Source organism: Labrus mixtus, chromosome 2 (assembly GCF_963584025.1).
Source record: "Labrus mixtus chromosome 2, fLabMix1.1, whole genome shotgun sequence".
Taxonomy (NCBI): domain Eukaryota; kingdom Metazoa; phylum Chordata; class Actinopteri; order Labriformes; family Labridae; genus Labrus; species Labrus mixtus.
The window spans coordinates 22,518,095-22,541,352 of record NC_083613.1 but is presented as its reverse complement, the minus strand read 5'-3'; the positions used below and the strand labels follow the sequence as shown (position 1 = coordinate 22,541,352).

The following is a 23,258-nucleotide window of genomic DNA, read 5'->3' as shown; positions in this document are numbered from 1 at the left end:
ACTAAAAAAGGTTATTTGGAAACTACAGATAATTCAGAACTCATTTGTAAGTCTATAAACAAAAAATAGAGACAGAGAGCATATTAGTCCCATAAGATAAGATAAACCTTTATTCATCCCACAACGAATACATTTATTTAGAGGCCTATATTGAGTAGAACTTTTTATAAGCGCCATGGTTGTGAGTGAGAAAAGTAAAACACGTTAAATGAGCTTTTGCCACATTACATCATGCTGTCATGGTTACAGAGAAGTTGCAAAGTGCTGTCCCATTTGTATTTAACTATTGTAGCCCTCGCAGCCTCATGCACTCAATCACTTTCCAGGTGACATCAATAAAGTCAGTAAGGGCTCAGGGCTCTGGGTTTAGGGAGGACATCGAGATTCAACCAGTAATGCTGCGGGACACTATTCAGGAGATGCTATAGCTCTTCAATCCCCTTATAAAAATAAAAGAAAATATATCAATATGACCAAGTGTAGCAGGTGGTTTGTATGTTCAAACAGGTTTTAAACCGATTTTGCTTATGTGAACCTTTTATTCAAACATTATCACGCCATTTTCTGAATTTGTTTGAAGTGGTTTCATTGAAAAAATGAAAGCCCTGGAACACAAAGACACATTTTTAATTTCGACTTCACCCAGAATGAATAACCCTAACCCTTGGTAACATTCTCCGTGTGACTTTAGTGAAGTGATCTGATGTCAGAACGCAGCAGGAATTATTTAGGAAAATTGAGAGCGAGAGAGAGGGAGGGGGTTGAAATGTTTATAACCTGCAACCGCGGCACAACTGAAGAATGTATGCGCACATACTGTAATGAAACTGCAAAATTGTTTTCTGTTCACCTCTTTTGGGTTGATACAGGGAAGTCGAACTACACGCCACACTGATAGACTTGGATAAAAAAAAAAAAAAAAGGTCAAAATTGTCACCATAACGTCAGACTCTGTTGCCTCATTGGCTACTTCCACATTGTTCTTTTTACCTCGTGCACTGCGCTCGGAGCCTGCCCATACACCCATCATTCAAACAGGTTTAGCCTTCCACTGTTAGGCGCATGTGTAAACGAGCAAATCAGGAAAATTTCTGCCGCAGCCTGCCGGAAATTTTTTAAACCATTTTAAGAAATGTTCAGGAGTGCATGTGTGAGAATGATAATCAACTTGTGTTCTTATTTCCATGTTTAGAACACTTGAAATCAGATCTGAGAAAAAAAATTGTGTGGACAGCAAAAAAACAGGCGGAACCTTTATCAACACTTTAACACACAGACTCCCATCGGCGTCACTCTTGCATAATTTCACATCCTCAGCATTACCACTGAAATTGGATAGTTCACCCAAAAGTTATGTTGCTCTGCCAAAAGCACATCAACCACAGTCAGCCCAGAAACTCTGAATCTAAACCATGCACGCACTCTGTCCTCAGTTATTCTCTTGTGAGGCCACTTGCCATTACTCTTCGTTACTGAAAGATAACATTTCATTACATGCCTTTTCAACCATGAAAAATGACTGCAGAGCAACTTCCCAGACTACAAAACTATATTAGGATGCAACAGATGCACTTCCTGTCTCCACATACTCACTCTGAAAACTAAACCCTTCATACGGGCCGACACAAAGAACCAACACGGTGCTCTTCATTATTAATTTATACATTCTTTAATGTAATATATTCGTTATCTTGGTAGATTTCTAATGAACTCATTTTTTAATGAATGATGCCTACAAAAAACAAAGACTAAAGAAAGACTCACATTTATTTAGTCTGTTATCTTACCGTCTGACTTTATTAACCAAAGGGATTAATAAAGTCGCTATATATCTATAACCTGAACAAAGAATTATTTGATGTCAATTTAAAAAACTAATTTGATAGCCTATTAATCCACTCTTTCTAAAAGAACAGACCTTGTTTATCCACCTCTAGATCCTCTATTAAGAATGTATGATTCCCTTTGATAAATACAGCCAATGAGGCTGCAGCTGCTGTCTGCTGAGTAAATCTATGGCACATTCTTCTACTCTATACTCTACTAATGAGAAAAGGGTAGACTGCAGTAACTGGTGACGGACGGAGAGAAGTTAGAGTCTATTAACTTCCTAAACAAAACAGCACAAGCATTAACGCTATCAGAGTTTAAAACAAGGTAAATTATTCACTTAATCTGCTGTGTTAAAATCTCCTAGGGAAGAGCAGCGCACGGTTTTAAGTGCAGTAAGATACAGACTTGTTGACAAATTGTTTCAGTGGTTTATCAAGTGGGGAATGTGTGATAATTAGCGTGGTGCCATTAATCTCAAAACCAATTAGCAGCTGATATGTTTAAGTGAGCCTGCAAATCTAATCCTCAATTATCCTAAAGTGGACAAACTATACGCACTGAAAGGTAAAACACTGAAGGAGGTGGATGGTACATTTTAGTGTGCAAACGGTTTATTCTTAAAGATCCTGTCAGGTAAAGGCTGTCTGTGCAGTTTCTGTTTAAAAGACTCAAAAAGATCTACTGCAAGGTTTAAGACATTACATGAAGTGAGGATAAATATAGGTAGTCAGTTAAGTGCAGTACTGAAATAGTCAAAAAGTGTAAGTATTGCAGAATATTAAATCGTAAAAAATAAGAGAATGTTAAAGAAACTCAGTACACAATGTCTATGTTTAAGGTGTAAAGAAAGAGCGGAGCAGTTGTTACAAGGATGCAATACACTGCACAGGAAATCTAAAAAAAAATGAATATGGAGATAATATGCTGCTATAAACATGTGTCATTAAAACAGTCCTCAGTGTAATTACAACAAATGGTTACTTACTACACAGACCCTTTTCTCTGGGTAGGCTGCACTCTAGTGGATAAAGACTGAAACTCAAGCAGGACAGCACTCAACATCTGACACGGATCCTAAATGATTTCTCCCTACCCGTCACTACTAAAAGCACCAGACTGTACTTTCAGACAGATTTGTCATGCTTTAGATTTTGGATGCGCCAAATCAGGGATGTGACAAGGTGTTATAAATCACCCAAAACAATTAAATGTGGTTCTCATACTCGAAAGAAAAACACGTAATAGAAATGCACAGAATAATTGATGAAAGCATCATCAGATGAGCTCAAGATAATGACAACCTCCATTCTCACCAGCACAGGGACAAACTTGGATCAACTCGATAGGAGCTCCACAACACGTGACTAGGAGTGTTACAAAACTCCCCTCAAAGAATGGCATCCACATCTTCCACCTGTAGCCTCTAGAATGGACATAAATACTGGCTGATTATTAGAGGGCTCTTATCCGTTATAACAGGAAACACAAAATTTATATATTTTGTTGTGGACATAAAATAAATGTATGGACATCAATTTGAGGTTTGGGAAACACTAATCAACACTGTTTATAGATCAAGTATCTAACCCAGATGTTAGTCAACCAATAAAAAGACAATAACAGTTTTTGTTTGCAACAGCTTCAGATAAAAGTCTAGTGCAGTCTAGAGATGACTAGAGTCACTCCTAAACTTAGGTCACCAGACTGTGCCTTTAGTCTTAAAGTAGCCTATTCTGCTTATAGTTACAATGACTTCCATTCTTTAGGTTTTGCTATTTGACTATTTTCAGAAACGAGATACATGTATCCCCCTTTAAGCTTTTATCTGCAACAGCCTTGTATACTTCACAGATGCTACACTTGAGATAATTTGAAAGAGACAAATGTGACGTGAATCACTGCAAAGTATCCTCCCATTTAAAACTGATGGATTGCAGTCAGTTTTTCTTTAACTTTTTTTTTTTTTTTTAAGTGCATCGGCAGCAATTTTGTTCTGTCTTCTGCTATCTCGCTGTTATCAATTGTGTTTAAGCTATTCTGCAGGCAAAGGGCTGTTCTGAATTATTTACAGAGAATGAGTGGGTGAGAGGTGTGGGACTTATTAGGGAGGGACACAGAGGATAGCTAAATCTCAGTTCTTTTCAACAGTGTGCTTATGAAGCAGTTTCACATTCAAATTTCATGGAATAGCAGTGCACTTCTTTATTCTGCGGTCAACTTCATACTGGAATACACTATTATTGTCTTCTGTAATGTTCAACAAAAAAAGTCCCCCAATGATTGAGAAACATGTACCTTTCAAGGATGGAATAGATGGAGTGATGCTGGTTTCAAGCTAAAGGATGAAACATTTGTTAATTCTGTTTTTGTTTTGTTTTCTGCTTCAGGACAGATAGGAGTCAGCATTCAGTGCACTCACGTCTTAAGCACAAGAAGATAGCCGTGTGACACAAACTGGGATTAAATTTTCTTTCAAGTGCAACTTCCCTGAGCATCATGCTGAATTATTCACACTCCATATCAGATTTCCTGTATCCGGTCCTTGATACCACGGTAACAGTTTTAGGAGGAAGACAATGTTAACATTTAGACATCTGAGTGTCGGTCCGCACGTTAAAAATGCAGCACAGAGTCAAGCAGTGCACTGCTATGTGCTATCACTTTACCTTTAATTCACCAGCGTCTGCCCCGGATGAATAATTCAACACTTGCACCACACTTATGGCTTTAAGGAAGAACACCTCATAGAGCTACGAGCACTGAATACACCATTAACACATTAACCATATGTCTTTAGTCCCACAGTAACGGCTGACAACGATACACACATCAACTCCAAGGTGCACAAAGATCAATAACTGCAGCCTGACCAGATGAAAATGTGTTTTACTCTTCCTGAAAGTTTGCCATCGTGTAAAAATAAGGGGGCACATTTCAAAATCAGACAGTAAGTTTGCCAACATACAAAATAAAATTACTAATATGTAAACAATGCCTTTGAATGTTAAGACAAACAGTATAAAGCTACAATCCAAAAATGTTGTATTTTGCAACATTTTAGTCCCCTGCTTTCACACATACATGTTATACAAAGAGGATACGTTAAAACAACTCCAACAACTTCCACTGTGTCTCATGCACATAACTGAGCTCAGCCGTCATTGCATCTTTGTACAGCCATATTGATTCTGCGATGGCGTAACATTGAGTGTCCCAGTCTGTGAAATCACATTGCGTTTCAGAGTAGCAGAAGCACTGCACAGCAGGAGCTCCACATGCCAATAACAATGCTTTGTAAACAGTCTTATCTGTGCTGCTAACCTCCAGTTGTCTCTTTTGTGTTACTTACAAAATCAGCGTAATCATACTTAACAAGGTTAGAGTTCAAACTACAGTGATGACTGTTTCGCAGGTTAGAAATGGACTGAAATTGATACTGATGCCTCTCTCTATGATCCATAACATGACCCCACAGCAGGGACCAGTGAGCTAATAGATATTATCAGCTCATTGCCAACAAGCATTTTTAAAAAAAGATCCACAAAGACATAAAGGTACCGCTTTGACAACATGGGTAGCCAAAGGGGGAAAAGGGACCGCCACGTTCCCGCCCACGTTTGTATCAAAGCAACTTGGAAAAGTGCTTTGTAATTTTGCAGTGTGCATATAGGTGCTATAGGTAAACTTATTTTTAGTGGTCGCAGAAGTGAATTAATCGATGACACTCGTGAAGCGTACATGAAAGGTGTTGCTAGGAAACAACTGGATTCAAGCTTACATCCCATCAGCTGTTAACAACACCTGACAATGAACATGATACAAAGCTGAACCTGATATGTGTGACATTGTTTACCAACATGTGAAACTGAGAAAATCTATACATTAACAGAGGCTTATTTATCCAGCCCTTCTTTTCCCCTTCCACTGTTTGACATGGTTTCACTTTCTGGTAAAGCTTACATTTTTTTTTTTTTTTTTTAAAAGCTTTTAGTGGACTTAAAGCCGACACACAGAACTCAAACACCAATGCAAAGAGCCTTTGATATTTCTCACCGTCTGCTGAATATTATGATCCAAACATTTGTGCACAGATCCAATACATTGTCCTAGCCCAAGGGAGAATTGTATTGGTTTCTTTGTCAGCTACAGACAACACGCCTACTGCCATTTGTGTAAAAAAAAAAGAAAAGAAAAAAAAAAGAGACATATCTCAGTTTTTAGATGCAATAGGTTTAGCACTGTGTGAGATTTACATTCACATCAACACATCCTGACCTCTGAGAAGTTTTCAAAGTCGCAGTGTTTACTTACAGTTCTGTCTTTCTGTCTTTCCTCAGGCCACAATTGGTCTTCTCCACTCCTGGTCCTACTCTAAGATTTGATTCTTTCTGTGGACAAAGATAGGAAGGGGGAAAGAAAGAAAAAAAAAAACAATCTCAGAAGTCATCAAAGAGTTAACAGGTCAAGAGGCTGTCTGGAATATGAGGCGAGCGCAGGAGGGCCAGAGCGGTGAGATAGGGATGCTGCGATTTCACAGTTCAGATTCTCCAAAATACCGAGCCAGATCGAGCCAGTTCTTCAACAGGTCTGCCAGATAAACTACAGAAGAACAATTTAATAACCTGGCACAACGTGCAACACCTGCATCAGTGTGCAACAGTGAGTCACTGCCACAAGTGCGTCAGTTATTCCTCTGTCTTATTTGATCAGAAATAAACAGAGGGCAGCTGCTGGTTAACTAGTGCGCAGCTAACCGCTTTTACATGATGCTGTGTGCATTGTTAAAAATCTAACTAACTTTGATTCTCCACACTTTAAGGACCAGGGTTGTCCAGATTAAATGTATTGTCTTTAATAATAACAATGGGTATCTGCAGAGTCCCATACAATACTTAGGTAGTGTATCTGACGCATTGAAATAACAGCTGCATCCTTCTAAATCTAACCCACAAGCTTCTTCATCTTAATATGTGAGAGGGGGCACATCATAACACCTATAAACATTAGAGGTGGGGAAAAAAAATCTATTCATGTAAAAATCAAGATTCTTATCTTCTGAGATTTAAATAGATTCACAACTTCCAAAATCGATTATTTTTTGGGGGGGGCTAATCCATCACTCCCTGCTAAGTGCTAAGGCTAGCTCTGTAACTCAGTAGCATACCAAATGGAGCAGTAAGAAATTAAGTCAGTCTCACAGATGACTGGAGGAGATCCTGAAGTATGTACTAATTCAATTTTAACAGAGGCGAGTGCCTCTTAAATAAACAAGGGAAGCGGTTTTACTTATGAGTTAAACTTTTCATCAGAATAAACAACAGAAAAAGTCAGAAGTAGTCGTTTGTTTAGCCCGACAGCAGGTGCTTATGGAAATAAAACAATAGTGCATAGCCACAGCGGACACACCCATTGGTTTATGGACTACTGTTTTTGCAGCCTCAAGTTTGCCATCCCCGTCCTGGATTTATACATCCAGAAGTTATTGTCTATGTAAGAGGAGGATTTATAAATATTTCTAAAACTCTACAGCTTAGAGGTAGATGTGCCTTTAATCTGAAAAAATGTCAGTTTATGTCCAAATGTAAAATGAATTTTAATATAAACATCCTGCTGTGTTGAAGACGACAAGACAGCAGCAAGCAGAATATGAAGTAAGAACCTTATATCTTAGACTTCCATTAGAAAAACACACATGTAATAGAACTACTACATTCAGTGTTTTTTCCAACAACCGCCACCTCTGGATAACATCTGTAACAGAGTATCTTTGATCCTTCTAACACAATCCATGTGTTCCCATGTTGAAATACTCAGCCTTATACAAACAACGTAGCACATTATCCGATCCTGGACAGCTTATTTCTGTGCATGTGAGGGTATGATTTGTTCGACAATGAACACAGATAAAAGTGTTCTAATAGGAGAAATGGAGCTGTTGGTTTTGAGCAGCTGCCTACATACAATATTAAGCCCACTAGACTCACAGCAAGGCCAAGAGCTAACTTTGGGAAGAGAGAATGGGATTTCTAAGTTGACGTAAACAAAACTAGATATGGACATGGGAGTTCTGGGAATTGAGCAGATGCCCAGACAGGGAATCCAGCTGTTTGACATCTGATAACTGTGAGACAGAAAAATGGTTGACTGACTGAAATATCCACAATTTAGGTTTCGTGTCTCGTAAACTTTATTTGTGACGATGTGCAGGATTGAAGTGGCTAAGAAACAAGTGCTTCATTGTGTTGTGACTTGCAAGCAACTAGCGGTTGTTTCCAGAATTAAACAGATGATACAGACTGCCAACAACAGGATAAGTCGGAAAGAACTACAACTGTGGTGCTAGATTTTTACAAACAAATGCAGACTTGAAAAAATGTATTTGATCAATTCAGTGGAGTTACAATTGACAGGATCGTTTTTGTACATTTTTTTATTTGATCAATTAGTGGTTTGATCTACAAATCAAATTATTAGGTAAAAGGTTATTCAAATCAAACATATTGTATATGTAAAGTGTTGTGTTTGGTATGGTGTATGACTGTCTTTTTAAAAAACGATTCAACAAATCAACAAAAGAGCGAAGAAGAATATGCTGGAGAATAGTGGTGTGCGATAAGACGATCATGGATCATGATGGATCAGAATATGTTGACGATCTGCCAAAGCAGAGAGATTGTAGAATCAGGCTACAGTGTTTATTCTATCATGCAGTTTATTCTCCTACACAGATGTGTCTCCCCCTCCCCCCTTTTGCTCCGCAGCGGCTGAAAATGAAAACGAAACATAGGAGTTGTGAAAATTACTCCATCCCGGTTATATGGAACAGTTTAACATTTTTCCATACAGATAGTGCAAAAGAAATAAGTATTTCCAGAGTTTGCACAGGTAAGGTTTACATTTCAACCCAACAAACGAACGTTTAACGAACCCAAGAGACGTTAGAAGTCTGCTGAGAGTTAAACAGGGCGGAGCTCGGACTAACAGTCTGCGATGGGAGATTTAATCCTGTTGTTTAAACCGTTGCTGGCGGTGTTTTTCTGCTCTCTGGCCACTGGCTCAAGGTGAATTCTCCGGATAATATCCTGCTGGGTTCTCACATCAGCGCACTCAGACTTTATGTAGAAAAAAATACTACGGGGCTGGCAGGAGAAACTCCAGATACAAATCTGAGTGCAGTATTTGGCTGTTTGCGTTTACACATACAGCTCCTTATGTCATTATCAGGCGTTTTGTTTTTCAGAAGTTTTCTGTAAGTGTGAAAGCCCTTATAGAAGACCTTTAACATTGTGTATCTGCTGACACAGAGCCCGAATGAAAGCACAGACTTAGAGCCAACTCACAAACTCAACAACAGCCAAGTTTTTGTTTTGGCCTGTAATCAAGTTCTTCACATATCTACCTTTAATTAGCAACAGCTGCTGGCCTGTGACATACTGCCAGCGATGTGTCCATCCTTTCAGCCAGCGGCTGCTGCTAAGCTGATACCTCAATAACCTTTATCTTAATCAGAACAGAGTAGTGACAATTTCATTTAGCAAATCTGTGTATTTTATGATATGTGGCTGTCGATTATAATCCTCGTAGTATCCTCTTATGTTCTGAGTTTGTGGTCTAAAGTCCTCTCCTCAATACCGAAACAAAGGTCTTCCACTTCTGTTTTGCAAAATCTGCAATGTTTATGTGAGCCAACCCCTGTTAGGAAACAAAATTAGCCAACTTTTAACCGCTGTATCCCAGGGCTTTCTAGGAAAAGTTCGGAGAGTTTCCAGAGGCCTTTGAGAGAGGCAAGTACAGAGGTTCCAGATGCCTGCAACTTCAGTCTGGGTCAGCTGCACCAAATAAAATGATTCCACATGGAGGAATGTTACGGCGTGTTTCCTGGCCTGGGTTCAGCTTTGAGTAACTCTGTTTAAAATATAACAGAAGCACTGGGTTACGCAACATTGTTCAGTGAACAAAATCCCTGTTAAAAAAGGGAAAACAGACAAGTGAAACAATACAAGAATGTAAGTTTCTTATCTTGTATTTGTGCAGCAGAAGTGTTACCTCTGTGTCAATAATCTGATGATCCAAATTACAGAAAATTTCAGGATTAAACTTGAGTACTTTCCATAACTAAAGTTACATAACAAAAATAGCTTAAAGCTGCAACATAATATTCAAAGCAGGCATGCAGAATCTATGACATAACCTTATACCAAGCCCTTCACACAATCACACACAGGTGCAGTGATCACACACATTACTTATTCAGCCCATCACTGAAAGGTTAGTCATTCCTTATTTTGTAGTATAAAGGAGTTTTCTAATGTTTATGGAATACAATGTTTTCTAGAGCAGCTGCAAACAAGCCAACACTACAAAGACTGTGAAAGACACTTCATAAATCACTGCTGGAATGCAGCTTCATTTCCTCTCCGACCCCACCTTCCCAACAGATTCTTCCTTCAAATCCAGGAGCTTTCTAAACAGAGCAGCAGAGAAACCTGACAATCCCCCATCATGACACAATGTGCAGCTGTGAATCTGATCTGTTGAAAAAAAGAAAGAAAAAATATTTCCCCAACGCAGACTAGCTCACATATCCATCATGCAGAGAAGACGTTGCAAAGAACAACAGAAACCAATGAGAGTAGGCAGTGTTTAGTGAAAGAGAAGGAAGATGTAGGGGTACGCCATAGGACGATATTAGATAGTGAAGAAATGTGTCGACAATCCGCCGAGGCAGAAAGATCATAGTATCAAGCTTCGGTGCACACTGTATCCGTTGCAGTTCTATGCTCATACACAGAGGCATCCAAAAAAAAAAAAAACCTCTCTGACAAATCACACTATTTGCTAGTCTGTTTCACTAAAGAGGACACAAGACTAAATCATAAAGCGGTGCAGAAAAAGCACAAATTAGTGGAGAAAATGTATCAGAATTTAGGAAAAGAAATGTTTGGTCCTGAAAATGTTCTGGGCGAGACTGAATTAGAGAATTAGACCTGATAGTTTGTCTAAAGCACAATTTGCATAGCATCAAAAATTAGTCTGCAGATTTGAACTGGACAAAGACGAGCCGTGATCCAAGATAGTTTTATAACTCTGCTTCTTTCTCTCAATGAATAGAATGAATTACCTTCATTGTTATTATATCAGGTACAATTAAATTAAGAGTGAAACTCGCAATCAATGTAACAAATAATAGAAATAAAGAAATTGCTGCAATAAGATACAGTAACCGATTAACATGTATTTATAATAGTCAGCTCTAGTAAATACTATAGTGGTGCACATCTAACTGAAAGTAAAGTCACGATTATTTAAATGCTACCCATGATATTGTTGTACACCATTCAATATTTAACCTGCATGTAACTGTGAAAGACAAACCTTCGTCGCCTACAGGAGAAAAGGTTTTTGCTAGTTCAGACCTGTGTTAGACAAGGGCTGACAGAAAAATCACAATTCTGCAGAAGGGAAAAACATGCTCTGGTTTGTTTGTATTTTTCTAAACCGATCACAGATGTCTCGGTTTGGCGATAGCTCAGGATTCAGCGACAGTGCAAAATCATTTCAACAGGGTACTTGTTTTGGTGAAACAACTTGCAGGGGAGCAGAGCTGGGACTAAATCCTGGAAAATAAAACCCCACGTAGAACATTTTAAGGGATATAAGACCCAAGGCCTGCTTTGTTTCATGTTTCACTTCAGAGGTTCTTGTTTTTTTATTTGGGACAGGGCTTTTGAACCAGAAGCATCCAGATAGAATCAAGGGAAGAGAACTCCATCGGAGATAGCGGCTTTTGGCAGACTATGCAGACAGCTTACATCCTGTGAGTCAGGCTATAGGCTTCATTACTTAGAAGTCTTCAAAAGGTGACTCATCTTTTGTAAAGCATTTGATATCATTTTTTATCTGTTCTTGTTACGCCAACAAAGGCCAGTCCAACATTTTGATGGAGCATATCATTACTTTGATTTCTTCTACATGACATCAGGTTGTGCTTTTATATTCCATACCTGGCTCCTGATAACTTGGAAGACACGTTTGGTGTAACAGTCTAGCTTTCATCTAAAACATTAGGACTGACAGATATTCACAGGGGGACAGAGGTGCAGGTAAGAGGTGTTTCATCCCTGAGGATATCATGAGGAACCAAAAGCAGCCAGGTGCTGTTACCATGGAAACACAGATAAGCCAACAGATGACAACACTTTGAGCACCAACAAAATACTCAGTGATCTAACATAGAGCTGCGATCTACTTTTGTTTGGGTCAAGTGTTACATAAGTATTGACATGAGAAAATTATTTAGAATCACAATTTGTTGTGTTTCTAGTTTTTAACTTATGAAGTATAATGTTATTTGACATTACTCACGAGTGCTAACACAGGCCAAATTCCCAATACTGAGTAAAAAGTACAAGAGGAAAATGTAATTGCTTTTAACTGAATCCCAACCTCTTGCTCATGAATGGAACTGAATTGCTCATCGCACCTCTCGCTGGAGGTGTCTGCAATATTTTATCTTCATAAATGCAAACTGATCACGTGAAGATTTTTTTTTTTTTCATCCAAAGCATAATTTTCACAGAGAACACATGAGACTAGCTCTATGCTTTTGGTCAAATGGTTGCTTCTAGAAGAATATGACAACAACTTATTCTCTCATTTCATCTTTTAAGTTCTGTGAACTGATACAAATGCTGCTAGCCAACAATGCCATTTGTGTGTACATTTAAGCCTGGGGCTGACCAGAACAATGCAAATTGCAGCAGTGCTACAAGAGAAAGAAAAAAAAACATCAGTGAACAGACAGGAGCAGCAGAGGCAGTTTTTCTACAAGACATCGGAGACATAGGAGGGGCCAAACCTGTCAGCGGAGGGACTGCGTAGGGGATCTTGTTGAGCTTTTCTGCTGCTTGGGGGTATGGCGGTGTTATCTGCAGCTCCACAGACCTTCCCTTTGAAGTGATGCTGAACCACAGACTGAGCCAGGGGTAGTGAAGTTGGAGGGCGGGGGGCTATAGAGAAAATGTGGAGAGAGCAACAAATGTCAGAATACAACCGTGAGTTGCGAAACATTGAGCAACGGCGGAGAAGTAAACAAAACATGTGTGTTAACTTTCATCTTGTAATGGCAGAAAAAAATGCACCTCTGAGATCGTTTGGAAGCAGCCTTGTTTGGAGCAGAGCTTTGATGTTGAGGTCATGCAACACACATCATTGTTTTTCTCTATATTTTTATGTCTTGTATAGTCAAGCTATCTTTCCTTTTTAGGGAATAATTTAGAAAGCATATGGCGGCACATGTGTTGGAGAACGATCAGCGGCATCGGGAAAGGTTATAGTCGGACAGTAAAAGTGAGGAAAGTGAATGGACAGACTGTCCACCTGCTCCTGTTCACTGAAACTCTCCCTCTAGGATTATCCTCTCTAATAGACTTAAAGGAACTTTAACTGAGCTGCCAGCTGCCCGTGTCTCCCCAGCGGAAAGCTACCCAGGTCAAATCTGAGGGAGGATATCCTACAATGACAATGCAACACATTCCTCTGGTGCCACGAATACCTTATAAATGCAAAAAAGTCTATTATTGTACTTTAATCTTAAAAGGAACTGCGTAAAAGCTAATTTATGCAATATAAAATATGAAACCAGTCGAAAACAAATTAATCTGCTAAAAAAAAAAAAAAACGCCTTTATATTAAGTGCGAGAAATCACACCCCAATACATCTGTGCATTTGTCTCTAGTTGATCTCAGTTCATAGCAGATGCATTTTAGAGCAACCAACCTACTTTATATTTGATAAACAGTAAATAATTCATCCAGAAGAAAAATAAATGTGGGCCACAAAACTGTTGATCTACTTAACTTGAAGCTGCAATGATTTCCAGTTTCTAGGTTGGCAAGACTGTAGCATGAAGATGTGCTGTGAAAAGTTACCTGAGAAGTTTATATGATACTTCCTGTACAGTTCAGTAAGCTTTAAATCCAAAAGGTTTTAACGGAGAATTTGTGAACAGCGTGTAGTACAGATAACAGAGCAGGCCACCTGTTTCTATCTGTGTGGCAGAGAAGAGACAAGAACAGGATGCGGTGGTGGCCTTGGCTTATTTGTGAATTTAACTGAATTTGGAGAATACTTCTCAGGTTGGTTGTTGTGTGTCCTGGTCGATGGAGGACAGAGACTGGATGGTTTGTCTCGAAAATATCATCTAATGGACTCATTTAGAAAAAAATAGCCGGCTGACTGCAAAGCAAAGAAAAGACACAGACACAAAAGATACACTTTGTATACTTCTACCACTGCTTGCCCTCTTTTCATCAGCGGGTTTATCCTCCTCCTTGACCCCCTCTGCACCAATGAAATGCCAGTTGGTCCATAATTTGTAGCTATTCAACATTTACAAATCACAATCTTTGATTTTTTTAAATTAATTTTCTTGTTCCTGTTTGTGTGTGCCTGAGAGTCCATGCGCGCACCGAAGCATGATACTATGATCTTGACACATTTCTTCACGATCAAATATCATCCTATGGCACACCCCTACATCTTCCTTCTCTTTTACTAAACCTGCATACTCTCATTGGTTTCTGTTTTTCTTGGCAACAACTTCTCCGCATGATTGAAAAGAAACTTTCACCAAACACCAGGAATACGTATACATGGAAACAGTTTTTTTTTTGCCTTAAAGTAAAATAAAGAAATAGTTTTGGAATTTAAAAAATTAGTTTTTTTTATTCTTAAGTCATTGCTGTTCCTCTTAAATTTGCCTAAAACTCGTAAAGATGAAAAAAAAAAAAAAAAAAAACACTCCAACCATAAGCACCAAACAAAAACTGGAAACCATGACCAAGAAACCAAGGTATGTGTTGAACAGTGGATTTACTGTATTGTTACATCCCTACTCACAACAGTTTATTGTCTCAGCTGTTGTCACAAACAGAGTATAGTAGTAGTAGTAGTAGTATATATTTTTCCAGACCTTTATTGGAGCTGACTAAGCTGCAAAACTCTGGATAAATCTACAAGTCAACAAGGAAGGTACAGCATCAATAGTGAACATACTAAATTCAAGCAGTATTTGCATGATAAGGAACTGAACTAAGCAAATGACCAGGGTTGGGCAGCGTCTACCAATCGTTGGATGATGATCACCATCGTGACATAACCCAAAGGACAATGAAATCATTGTGGGGGTATACACTGTGAAGACAGAGCAATGCAGGAGTATGGCACTGCAGGCAGCATACTTCACAAACAAATTATACCACATCAAACAAAACATCCTGTGAAGGAAAATACTGAAACTAAGGATATCATGACAGTGGGCAGCATGAATCAGGGCGGTGCATCTCCAGACTGTTGGCTAAATGCAACAATCTCTGGAAAGCAGACTACATTTCCAATTCTCAACTTTTAAAACAGACGGTGGTAACACCTTCTCCAATGCCATCCACTGCGATTGACCCTTCAGCTGACAGCAGCCTTGCCCTTGGCAGGAGAAAAGCTGGGTGGTGCGTAGAGATTTTAGAACTTATGGATTTTATGAACATTAAAAACACTCTTACTTTCTCTCTGTGGAAGTCTGATGTTGTTTCATCACCAGTAACAACTAAAAGGTGTTAGAACTTGTATTTTTCTTGGTAAAAATTATCTCAAAGGCTGATAATTTAGTATGCCTCTGAAGAAGGATCAATAGTCACAAAGACAGAAAGCAGGGCCTTTAAAGCACATTGTTCCAATGGGAGAGTCTTTAACTAAAACTGAATATGTTGAACGAATACAACAGGAGAAAAGGGGGCATGATCAAGCAACTTGGAAGGAACTTCTCTAAACTTTAGGTCTACATTTCCCTTTTAGTTTATGTGATAAAAATGGATGAAAGCACTGTAGAGTTCACTAAAAAGGTGAAACAAAACGTAAGACCTGCAGTTACACAATTAGACACTCTTTACAGTTCAGGGGTCTCATTTATAAGCATTGCGCGCAAACAAAACAGGGCCTGAAACTCCCCGCAAAGTGTGATCTTTAAAAACAAACCCAATGGTGAAATGTGCGCAAGCACGCCTGTCCACATTTGGGAGGCAGAGGAAAATGGCAACACAGACGGTGAGGTGGTGAATTGAAGCAGGAATGTATATTGATGCCTCTCACACATCTTATTTCACTAAATACCAAAGTTAACTGACAGATCCACATCATCATAATCATTCAAACCGACAGTTTAACGTGCTCATGTGGTAAGCCGTTTTCCACGAGTAACTTTCGATATCAAAAGATTTAAACATTAAACTTACGTACTGTATATAAATTCAGCCATATATTTTATCAGCGTTGTCTCACTTTCATTCACAGGAGGGCAGAGAACCAGACTGTGCGCCGACGTAATCATTGACGTATAAATTCAAACCAGTACATAAAACCATAGCCCATGTAGTTCTTACTCATGTTTTCCAATATCGAGCAAATGTCATTTTTATCATCAATAAGAGCACACGACTGGTGGCTGTTTCACACAGTTTGCCGTCTTGTTACTCAGCACAGCATCCTGTCCTGCACATATTAATTGTATAAATGAGTAAAGTGTGGGAATTAAGTGTGATATATCCTTTCAGTCGGAGTGCAGGGCGAACAATTAAAGCGGTTGTTCACCGTTCAAAGTTCTGCTGAATAAAATCCTATAGTGAAGGAGACTGACGTGACAATATATGAGCAAATCGGTGTGGGTACTGTAAACATATACAATGCAGTGACACTCTTGCGTAATGATACATTGATGTTTTGGCTGCAGGAGGACTGTGTGAATGCAGCAGCAACATTCTCTTGTTTTGATTTTTTTTTTTACCCTTCAGCCATAAAAAAAACAATATGTGATTACTAAACTCCACTTTATTGACAAGCCCCTCGATTTCTGGGTTAGAAAGTTTACTTTGTACGTCTTACTACCTGTTGTCGTGGTGATCAAAGCACTGGAAGCCTTTGATCTGTCTGCTCTTTTGTATGCATTTTCATTCATGAGGTGCTTTGCTTTTACCATTTATGGTTAAAATGGGCGTGTAAAGGGCGTAACATTAGGATGATCAACGTGCACTCATTTTCAGGTGGATCGTGGTTTATAAAAGGGAGCATTGCATGCAGGTCTATTTAGTTTGAATTTGGATGAATTCGTTCATGTTATTAATTTTGTGGATCATATCATTTTAAATCTGTCAACCATCTTTATTCTTGTATAAATTTAACAGTAAGTGTAATACTCTCATAGCAGCAGATCTATAATTGGACAGGAGCCAAGTGTATGTTGTGAGCTTAAAAGGAAACAATGTTTGCTGTGACTGAAATGTATACGTCTGACATTTACAAGCCAGGATAATAACACCTTTCTAGCCTATAGAGCTCAACCGCCCACTTTTTTTCGGTGGCTCTGGTTCCAGAAGTAAAATTCCCCATTCAAATCCTCCATTGATTTTTCACAAAACTAGTGATTAAAGCCTGGAACCAAGACAACCAGCTACCCGTATACTTTCGGCGCCACACTGGCATTGAAAAACAGAAAAAAAGGCAAATGTACAAGACTGTGTACATACTTTTTGTACAGAGTCAAGATACTACCCATCCCACAATCCATTGGGAATGATAGCGTTTCTTCTTAAAAGTAACTTTCGTCGTTGTTGTGTTTATTCTGTTAATGAAAGTGTAATCTCTTATAATTTGTGTTGCGTCAATATATCAACTACATTCACTGCGGCATGACAAGGTTATCAGTACATTTCGTGTTAGCTAACTAACTAGCCTGCTAGCGAAACTATGTATTCGCATACGGCGCTGAGGGGCGGGAAACATTGCCATGGTAACAGCGAGCTCAACCAATCAGAGACGTCGCTGTGACACTATGATCGTGGGTAGTGTAGTTCTTTGTCCCAGATATCGTGAATAAAATCATGTTTTTCTCAAAACAAGGTTGATATCGTACAGACTTGTGTCTCCTACAGGAGCATGTACCATCTTTTCACACTCTGGTAGCTCGTAGTAAGTCTACCATGGATGGCTATGACATTATGGCTAATAATCAAATCCGCTATGGAGAAAATTAATGGGATTTTCACTTCCAGAGCCACACTGTTGAGCCCTATTAGAAGTACCTGCTAACAGAATATAAGCCTGATAACATGAAAACATTGTCAGCCATTTGTGTTCTGTTGCTGTTGTTAAGATAATCCATAGTCTGTCTGGCAATTTTATCATTGGATATTTACAGCAGAAACACCCCCACCCAACAGTGTGCGTGCATATGGTTTTTATAAATCTGAATTTAGGGTACGGATGCCGTTTCAGGGTTTTGGGCACACATACCCTTTAAGTATTGATTCTACACACTGTTTTATAAATGAAACTCCAGGACATTAAATCTAATTTCCTGAATATAAACTAACAAAGGGTATGACCAGAAAATACCATAAAGCTAATGTAAGTGAATGTTTGTCGAACTGTTTAAGGTTTACTTGTTACCAAAGGGTCCTCAGACATTGGGAAACCTCCGACGAGGCGTGGAAGGGAAGCCTACATTCACAAAGACAGCCGTTTCCATGCCAACGGGACCTCTGCTGGGAGAGGCCTCCTTTCAAATGGTTTTTCATCCTGCACCTCTGCTGCAGTCTCAGAGAAGGACTGGTGGGCATTTGAGAGGGAATAAGTCGTGGGTGGCAGCAAAGAGATGCAATTGTGTTAAGGCAAAGATGGAAAAGGTCTGAGCTTAAAGCCAAACAGACTCTGCACTCTCTGACAGGAACTCTCTACAGGACTGGGTATGGCTCTGTGCACTGTATAGCGACTTTTATACACAAATACATTTTGAAATGGGAAAAAAAAAAAAAAAAATGAACATGATTGCATCTAAAAGATTAAAGGCGGCAATCATATTTTTTATGAAATTGAACTATTCAATACTAATTAGACAAAATATATCAAGAGAAACCCCATCAACATCTGACTGTATTTAACTGAATAAATGTTGCATATCAAAGGGTAGAGATATTGGATCTACAGGGACAGTCATTGATATTTCTTTAAAAAGGTGCCCAATGATGTTAAACATATGTGTGTGAACAGGGTTATAATGTAAAGCCCATATACAACCTAGAGCTGGACAACTGTTTATATATTAAGTCACTGTTATGAACCACTCTTCATTTCAACTTGGGTAAATACAGTTGTTCATAGCAGGGAGACATTTTCCTTCAGACACAGATAAAAATGTGAATATGGCGTCATGCACCAGCACTATAAAAGTGAGGAGTTCATTCTCAATAAAGGCTATTTTGTTGTCTGGAACAGGTTAACTTTTTCAGCGTCCCACCTCATGTGAACCACCGTCTACTGTAAAGTTTGTCTAAAGTCTGCGGAAACTAAAAGCAGCAGCAGGACAGCTTATTTACTGTAGCAGAAAAGAGTTGGCAGTGTGAGGCGTTCTTAGCGAGCCGTGTTGCACAAGAAAGCGGCAGCCCTAAAACACCTGCTGATTAAAAGAAACAACATTGAACTGATCAAAAAAACTCTGTTTAGATGGTGGTTATATTTGTTATCCACATCAATCAGACTTTTTAGCATAATTGCAACAACAGACAAAAAAAAGTCTCTTCTGGTACAGGATAAAGAGACCCTCCTCTATTCTTTCTCATATCCAAAGTATAAATGTGGATACATTGTGATCATCCACAGCATCATTTTCAGATATAATGCATCCTCTATTAACTTGTTTTGTTGTGTTCTTGTCGCCGCACTGATACACAGCATTCTTACGACAGAACACATCAAAGCGATATGCCTGGGAGATTCCTCCCCCTGTTCATTAACCAACTCAGAGCTACATGGCAAAGCACTGAATTATTAACATGCTCCTTGTGCCTCACAGATACAGAGCAGAGGGCCATTCACAACCCGAGAAAACACTCACGTTCAGCTGTAGCTGTAAATCTCCACTCGACCCCGAGAGTGAATTCAAACTCATTAAGAAAGCATTTGAAAGAAGCTCGAAAAACATTCGAAAAGTTGATGATCGCATAATAGACGTGGAGAGATTGGACGGTAAAAATGTGCAAAAAAAAAAAAATGAAGAGAAATCTAAACGTAAGGACTTTCATTTTTCTTTGATTATGAGAAGGGCATTCATGAGGACACTGAGCATGAATTTAATGTTTAAAGAAAATGATCACATTTAAACTATTTGTTGAAAATGTAAAGACATGCGTAATACAGAGCGAAGTTGCAAAGCGAAAATCTGGAATCACTTTAAATACAGAAAAACTTCATTATGACATACACAACTTTAAATAGAAACAAAAAAAAACAGCCCAAATATTTAAATACAGATTTTACTTCACTGAGCATTATCTGATAGATAGCAGAAAACATCACACTCACCATTTACCTTGTTGTAATGTTACCTACGGTACTCTATTAAATTGCTTTAAAATCATCATTGACTGCTTATCAACATAGGGATACATGAGCAGTACAGTGCATGTGTCACAGAGATGATGAGGAAGCAGGATAGCTCTCTTCAGAGCAACTTCCATCATCAGCTTGAGGTAAAAAATATATATATACATATTTGTTTCATCATCTCTAATAGAATTAAGTCTGTGTTGTAAAAACTAAGTTTGCGTGGCCAGTCTCCCAGATACATTAGGTGACAGTTTGAAGGGAGGTAGGACATTTGCTGTTGTCCCCCCAGGTGCCCTAAGACACATCAAGAAGAAATCTACACTCCACTGAATGCACATATAGTTTTATGAGAATAATTAACGCATACTATTTTTGAACAACGCCATCAGGAGTTTAAGGGCGCTTTAGGAGTTCTTTCATAGTGGGTAAGGAAGTTAAACCTCTAATATGCCCGTTATAATATCCAAACCTTTGACCTACTCAAAGTTTAACCTTTATTCTGCCCATCATAATGTTGCAGTCCGCTGTTGCCCCTAAGTCCTACTTTATGACTCTCTTAAAAGAAAGAAAACAGTGGAACAGGAGATGGGAGATCCCTCTTTCTTCAAGGTGACTTGGACCTCCCCACAGAGAAGGCCTTTCATTTCCTCTTTCATTGATCTCACTCTATCCCTCTCACTGAAAGTGCCTCTGCCCACACACAATGCTGACTGCAGGCTGGCCTCTTTTTTATAGAGCCACTTTCATCTATCTTTATGCTTCTTCTCTACTTTCTCATGAGGCTAGTTTCGTTTTCCTTTCACCCCCTCCCATTTGCTAACACCTGTAAATAAGTCTATACACACACTACATATCTGGCCGATCATCTCCTCCCTGCAGTCTTTCTCCTCACAAATACTCCCACATCTACATTTTTATATTTCCTCTCAACCTGCCCATCTGTTGAAGACACCAACATTTTTTGTCTGAAATCATTAAACCGGATGAAAAAACATTTCAGACAGCTGAGGAAAAAGTCCCACATTTTGCTAGACAGTCTTCCCACTTTCAGTTTGTTCTCGAAATTCAAACTCTACAGCTAACAACAGTCATTGAAAACCAAAATCTGATCTTTTTGTTTAATGCTGGTACTCTCTCTATAAATCCTAAAGTAACCAAATGTATCTCAACCAGAGGAACAGTAACTTTTGCCCTCTCTCCTCCCTCTGGACTGAGGATGCTCATCAAATCACGGATCATGTCATGACTCACTAATGACCCAAATGGCTCAGTATCTTTTGCTGGTTAGCAGTGATTTGGGTCCTTAAAGGCTTAGATGACTGCCCGTTCTATAAAAGACTGCCCATTCATGGCATCAAAAACAAACAAAGCATTCGACTTTAACTCCTCAACCAAGTCTTCTTTACTACATCCAAGAACATCTTTTTACACAAGTGAGATTCCTTGTCTTTTCTTTTACAATACACCGTGTTTGTAATCTAACACAGAGTGAAACACACTGCGACTCCTATTTACAAAATTTAGAGAACTCACGGGGAATACCTCTAGAAATGAGTGTTGTCTGTTCGTAACTTGCAGCATGCATAACACATCAGATTTCCACACAGTCAAAGAAAGAATAAACTGGTGGTTACTGGTGAGTTATAAAATCTGGGCCCACCAAAGAGCAGCAGAGGACTAACATCTTGTTCAAGGTGCTACGCTATTAATACTAGAGCTGAGAGTCCATTTCTTACATCTTGTTATATTTTAGTGTTGGGCATAGTTTGGTTTTGTGGATCTTTTATGTGATATTTTTATACCACTCCTACTGAAACTGCTGCTGAACCATTTCTCATGGGAAAAAGATCTTCTTAGTTTTCTGCTATCCCTCTCCTTTGCAGTGAGTGTGTAGTAAGCCACTTTTAAAACAACAAGATTCAAGCTTGCCATGCAGTTATCCTGCTACACTCTGAGTACTGTGAAGTACTTCTTCCATCTTCAGTCAATATGATAAAATCCCAAAAAAACGGAAAGACCACATTTGTCGGCAGTAATGTTTTCAGAAGGGAGGAACACAGTACAAAAAGGAACCTGGGAATTCTGAATCAAAAGAAACCATTTCACCAATCCAATTTTTATGTTACAATTCCCAATCTCCCTAATAAAACAAGATTACATGATGTATTCCCCAAGCTGGGTAAAGTCAGATGGTTATTACCAATAGAGAATATCTTATCAGCCCAGCTCCATGATGTCAATGTGATCAGGTCTTTATCGGTCATTATTAGGCTTTTCATCAGCACATGGATTACAGGTCTGCTTTTGATTGTTTTGAATAAAACTGTTGACATTCTTTACAACACATCGTACTCATCTCACTTCATGTTTAGTCAATTAAGGGTTCAAAGGCAGGAAATCTCACTGTCCATATGACGATGGTTATAGGAAGGCCCTGAGGTCAGCTACAGAGTAACAGTCAGGACTATGGGAATGTGCTGCTTTCTGCAAACAAAGACGGACTACCCCTTGCTGCTCACCCTTCAAGGCGTGCAGTTATATCCACAGCCAGAACATTTCATTTCAAAATACTGATCAAAATATTCTGTTCTTGTATAAATACTGTCAGCTACTCTTTGTTCGTCCATTCTGTAAATCATACCTCTTTATAGTGTTCCACTTCTGGAGAAGACGGAAAACTTAAATCTCATGCAAGAATTTCAAAGGGATCCATAGAAGGCATGTGGACTATAAATAAAAGTTGTGGGCAATAAAAAAAACCTGCTGCTGCACAGTTTGTATATACTTTCCAGCCTATTTTTTATAGTAATTCAAGATGTCCATATGTTTTCCTATTTGTCTTGTTGGTCAGTTCCACAACTTGGCTTTTTAATGACTATGGCACTATGAATCACAGCAGACGCCAGACATTCAATACTTCATGTTGACGTATACTCTCTCAGATATATTTTGTTTGGTATAAAAGCTTCTGCTGAATGAAATTGTAGAATAC

The 23,258-nt window shown here is 38.8% G+C and overlaps 1 protein-coding gene and 1 long non-coding RNA gene across 3 annotated transcripts in view; one reads left to right on the top strand and one right to left on the bottom strand.

Annotated features, from left to right (window-relative positions):
• LOC132989363 (uncharacterized) overlaps positions 1 to 23,258 on the top strand; it is a 128,778-nt gene that overhangs the window by 57,173 nt on the left and 48,347 nt on the right. The gene's annotated exons all lie outside the window — the stretch shown is intronic.
• The window catches only part of fbxw7 (F-box and WD repeat domain containing 7), a 120,189-nt gene that overhangs the window by 94,249 nt on the left and 2,682 nt on the right, over positions 1 to 23,258 (bottom strand). Inside the window, exons 2-3 of one of the 2 annotated variants that reach the window (XM_061056894.1) lie at positions 12,692 to 12,842; positions 6,145 to 6,221 (exon numbers count right to left, since the gene is read on the bottom strand). The gene's annotated coding sequence lies outside the window, so the exon portion shown is untranslated. The remainder of the gene's footprint in view (positions 1 to 6,144; positions 6,222 to 12,691; positions 12,843 to 23,258) is intronic. The other variant, XM_061056904.1, reaches the window with a different exon arrangement.